Source organism: Vipera berus (genome assembly GCF_964194415.1).
Source record: "Vipera berus genome assembly, chromosome: W".
Taxonomy (NCBI): domain Eukaryota; kingdom Metazoa; phylum Chordata; class Lepidosauria; order Squamata; family Viperidae; genus Vipera; species Vipera berus.
Genome location: NC_138210.1, coordinates 70,024,947 through 70,030,403, shown reverse-complemented (window position 1 = coordinate 70,030,403; position 5,457 = coordinate 70,024,947). Strand labels below are relative to the sequence as shown.

General features: G+C 39.7%; 1 gene segment (V, D, J or C); it reads right to left on the bottom strand.

Moving 5' to 3' along the window:
• Nucleotides 1-2,494: 2,494 nt before the first annotated feature.
• On the bottom strand, nt 2,495-2,911 carry LOC308676444 (immunoglobulin heavy variable 3-21-like). The segment is given in 1 exon: nt 2,495-2,911.
• Between the last annotated feature and the right edge of the window lie 2,546 nt (nt 2,912-5,457).

The following is a 5,457-nucleotide window of genomic DNA, read 5'->3' as shown; positions in this document are numbered from 1 at the left end:
AAAGCTGGAAGGGACCTTGGAGGTTTTCTAGTCCAGCTCCCTGCTCAAGCAGTAGAACCATCTCAGACAAGTGACTGTCTAGTCTCTTCTTAAAAACCTTTAGTGATGGAACACCCAGAATTTCTGAAGGCAAGCTGTTCCACTGGATAATTGTCCTCAGGAAGTTTCTCCTTAATTCCAGGTTGTTTCTCTCTTTGATCAGTTTCCTTCCATTGTTTCTTGTCCTGCCCTCTGATGCTTTGGAGAATAATTTGACTCCCTCTTCTTTGTGGCAACCTCTCAAATACTGGAATACTGCTATCACATTATCCCTGTTTCTTCTTTTCTTTAGGCTAGCCAAACCCAAGTCCTGCAGCCATTCTTCATATCATTCATAAGATACAATAATAAATCATAAGATACAAACAACAAGTAATAAATCATAAGATATTAATAGTAGAAGATAGTAGAAAAGATGAGAAGATGAAAAAGATGAGAAGATCAGAAGGATAACAGCAATGCAGCTCTACTACATGAGTAAATATCCTTAAGAATAAGACAGTGCTGTGGGAGTTAGGTGTTTAGCAGATTGATGGCATGGGGGGAAAAACAACAACAACTATTGTTGTGTCCAGTTGTTTTGGTATGCAAGGCCTTATAGCAGCATCCTGAGAGAGGCATTGAAACAGTTTATGTCCAGGATTTGAGGGATCTTTAGATATTTTGTCAGCCTTCTTTCTGGCTGATGCAGTACGCAGGGCCTCAGTGCTTGCAATGTTGTTGTTGTTGTTGTTTTTTCCCTGTAGTCCTAACTATCCCTGACTAGGATAGACCTAAATTGTTATTTTGTTTTGTGATAGTAAATATGTTTTGAAGTACTGTATTACCCTATTTTGGATTCAATTTCCTGTGGTGCTAGGATTCTCTTATTTCCTTTTTAATCTCGTAGAACCATGGACTGAATTAGCTGACTTCCAGGTCGTTTAGTAGAAAGCAACTCTAACATTTGACAACTAGGTCTTCTCTGTACACCTCTAACCAAAAGTGTCAAACTGCCAGCCAGCGGGCTGGACACATCATGCGCGATGTCAAGTGACATCACGAGTTTGACATGTCTGAAGTAGATTGATACCAGGATCCCCTGTTCTTTTTTTCATTCTAGATTTTTTCTAGACAGTGGAGATTGCACGGGTACATTATTTATCCAAATCTGTTCAATACCAATCTCAGGTTCTTTTAATAGGAGTTTCATTCCTATCGTCACTTGTTATAAATAACTCAAGGCAACAAACAACTCCCGTTTTCCTCAAAACAACAATCCTGTGAGGTGGGTTGGGCTGAAAGAGAGTGATTAGCCCAAAGTCACCCAGCTGGCTTTTATGCCTAAGGGAGGACTTGAATTCACACTCTCCAGCTTTGGAGGGACATCAATCCATATTTCAACCTCTAATTCAATTCAATGCAATTTTATTATTTTATTTTATTTTACTATTTTATTTTATTTTATTTTATTATTTCTTATTTGATTTTCTTATTTTATTTTTTATTTCATTTGATTTGATTACTTGATTTGATTTGATTATTGGATTTGATTTGATTCTTTAGGTCCAGATGTTTCCTAAATATTTGTGGGGCACTTTGGATGTTTAGAAATATTGTCCTAAATTTTCATTTTTACTCTCCCATCATGATACTAAAGGTCTACCATCCATTCTGGGGGTTTTTTCTGAAGCCAGATCACCTTCTACATTAGGAAGCTAAAACTGAAATAAACTCTCCAACTGGATATTCAGAAGAAAAAAGTCCTAAAGTTCTCACTAAATGGTGATCCAAAGGTTCTTTTTCGGGAAGCAACTCGCCTTCCTTGTTTTTCGCTTCTCAACCAAGAAGCTTCTTCAGCTCTGACTAGATGGTGGGGAATGGAAGGGTTTTTATTCCTTGCAGACAGCTGGTCATTTGCCTTTTTTTAGAGAGAAATTGAGGCCACCTGGAGGTTTATCTGTGTCCTCAGGGTCACCTGAGTAGTGCAAATGTGTGTGAGAGCTTCTTGGCTGCAGGATGTTTTCTGCCCTGGGTCCCTTCACTGTTGAAAACAGGTGCAGGCTGTTGGGGATGACTCTAGTTTTCTTTGCATCTCAAACTGAAGCGCAAATGGTTCCTGTAGTCTGCAATGTTTTCTGGAAATTCGTTCATACTGCCTCACTCTCTAAAAGAAGGCAAAATGACCAGCTGTCTTCAAGGAATATAAATCTTTCCATTTTCCATCATCCAGTCAGAGCTGAAGAAGCTTCTTGGATGAGAAGCGAAACGTCTTCAAAGAAAATCAAGGACGTCCAGTTGCCTCCTGAAAAAGCGCCTTTGGGACAACCATGACCAGGATGAGTGAGAATCTCCATAGAAAGTTACTAGATGGTGATCAATCCTCATTGACTAAACCAGAACTTGAAGTGGAATCAAGCTGTAGAGCTGCTCTGAAGCAAAGAAGGTTCTTGTTTGGCTTTAGATTCACTTCCTCTCACAGTGTTTCTCCCACGCAGTGATAGACTGCCGTGTCTTCAGCTGTGAGGCTGTTCATTTGCAGATACAGCTGGCTTTTGGCATTGTCCCTGGAGATGGTGAAGCGCCCCTTCACTTTCTCAGCATAGTAAATGGTAGATGAACTTGGATGTATATTTGAAATCCATTCCAAGCCTGTCCTTGGACGCTGTCTCACCCAGTGCATCCAGGAGTTACTGAAGGTGAATCCAGAGGCTTGGCAGGAGAGACGGAGGGACTCACTAGGTCTTCTCAAATCCCCTCCGGACTCTACCAAGTGACCTTTAGATTTGCCACCTAGGATCAGGTCAATGAGATCTTCAGTAAAACAGGAAATGGTAGAAAATTCTTTAGAGACGACTACTAATAAGAATACCAGGTTTAGTTTGAGGAACATTATGGCTCCCCGAAATGAATGGATGGCAAAGGATTCAGGAAAGTACACAAAGTGTGTGTTGGTGGGTATAGCCTAAAAAGGGAAGCCAACTGGCTCAATTAAAGGGGAAATTGTCCCTTGATTTACATGTTGTTTTGTATAAAGGAGCCCCTCAATGCATTGATCTCATAGGTTTTCTTCCATGCTTATTACATGGTTGATTTTCACATAATTTTCAGTCCTATGAAAAAAGTAAAAGGATGTGACCTGAAGACATGGTTGTTCCAACAAGTGGGCCTGGACTGATCATGGTTTTTAAATTTGTTTTTTATTGGTTTAAATTGTCCTTTATTTCCTTATTTATTGTTTAATTCTTTTTTAATCTTTGTATTCTATGTTTTTTTTGTTTTTTTATTGTTGTGAGCCGCCCTGAGTCCTTAGGGAGAAGGGCGGCATATACATTTAAATAATAATAATAATAATAATAATAATAATAATAATAATAATAATAATAATAATAATAATAATAATAATAATAATAATAATAATGTCTTCTCTTCTCTTCTCTTCTCTTCTCTTCTCTTCTCTTCTCTTCTCTTCTCTTCTCTTCCCTTCCCTTCCCTCCCCTCCCCTCCCCTCCCCTCCCCTCCCCTCCCCTCCCCTCCCCTCCCCTTCCCTTCCCTTCCCTTCCCTTCCCTTCCCTTCCCTTCTCTTCTCTTCCCTTCCCTTCCCTTCCCTTCTCTTCCCTTCCCTTCCCTTCTCTTCTCTTCTCTTCTCTTCTCTTCTCTTCTCTTCTCTTCTCTTCTCTTCTCTTCTCTTCTCTTCTCTTCTCTTCTCTGGTTTTATATGCCACTTTTTATATGCCACTTTTTCAATGACGGTATACCAATTCAACCTTTTGTGACTAAATCAATTTGGAAAGCAGCTCAAAGGAAGAGAAGGTTTTTGCCTGGTGTCAGATTCACTTCCTCTCACTGTGTCTCTCGTACAGTAATAGACGGCCGTGTCTTCAGCTTTGAGGCTGTTCATTTGCAGATACAGCTGGCTTTTGGCATTGTCCCTGGAGACGGTGAAGCGTCCCTTCACTTTGTCTGAGTAGAACTTTCCACTGGAATCATGATAGATGTATGCCACCCATTCCAGTCCTTTCCCTGGAGCCTGTCTCACCCAGCCCATGCTATAGCTGCTGAAGGTGAAGCCAGAAGCTTGGCAGGAGAGACGGAGGGACTCTCCAGGTCTTCTCACATCTCCTCCGGACTCCACCAACTGGACTTGAGATCGGACCCCTAAAATGAAAGGAGTTTCAGTGAGCTCTCCTTCATACAAGAATTTAAATGGAGAGAAACACAATATAGAGCAAACAATTACCTCTGAGGACTGCTAGTAAGGATAACACATTGAGCCACAGGATCATTCTTGCTCTCTCTAGAGGCAGGAGAGGAATTAATGGCAGTTGATGGAGAAGTGCACAAACTTTGTGTTAGTGGGTGTAGCCTAGAAAGGAAAACCAACTGCCTCCTTTTAAAGAGAACATTGTGCCTCTATTTACATCTCGCTGCATATAAATGCACCTCCTTATTGTGTTTAACTATATATTTCTTTGCACATGGATTTCAAACATGCTTCTCCAATGAGGTTCCAGTTTGAGAAATAGTCAAGACCATTGGGTGCTTTATTGTGGGCACATAAATGTGAACATCAGATTTGCACTGGAGTACATAAAGCAAGGTCTGACAGAATCTACTCATTTCATCATCATCATCATCATCATCATCATCATCAAGTTGGACCTTGGAGGTCATCCAGTCCAACCACCTGTTCAGGCAGAAAACCCTATACCATTTCAGATAAATGGCTGTCCAGTCTCTTCTTAAACACATAAAAGGGATCTATGGTGAGAAAAAGAAATCATGCGGTGAAAATCCCTTAATTAGCCATGTTAGTGACCCAACATGAAAAAGTGGTACATATGAGTTGAGTATTTATTTCACAGTTATTCCATAATAATAATAATAATAATAATAATAATAATAATAATAATAATAATAATAATAATAATAATAATAATAATAATAATAATAATAATAATAATAATAATAATAATAATAATAATAATAATAAGAAGAAGAAGAAGAAGAAGAAGAAGAAGAAGAAGAAGAAGAAGAAGAAGAAGAAGAAGAAGAAGAAGAAGAAGAAGAAGAAGAAGAAGAAGAAGAAGAAGTTGGAAGGGACCTTGGAGGTCATCTAGTCCAACCCCCTGCTCAGGCAGGAAACCCTATACCATTTCAGGCAAATGGCTGTCCAGTCTCTTCTTAAAAACCTCCAGTGTTGGAGCATTCACCACCTCTGGAGGCAGGTTGTTCCACTGGTTAATTGTTCTAACTATCAGGAAGTTTCTCCTTAGTTCTAGGTTGCTTCTCTCCTTGACTAGTTTCCATCCATTGCTTCTTGTCCTGATTTCAGGTGCTTTGGAGAATAGCTTGACTCCCTCTTCTTTGTGGCAGCCCCTGAAATATTGGAACACTGCTATCATGTCACCCCTCACCCTTCTTTTCATTAAACTACAC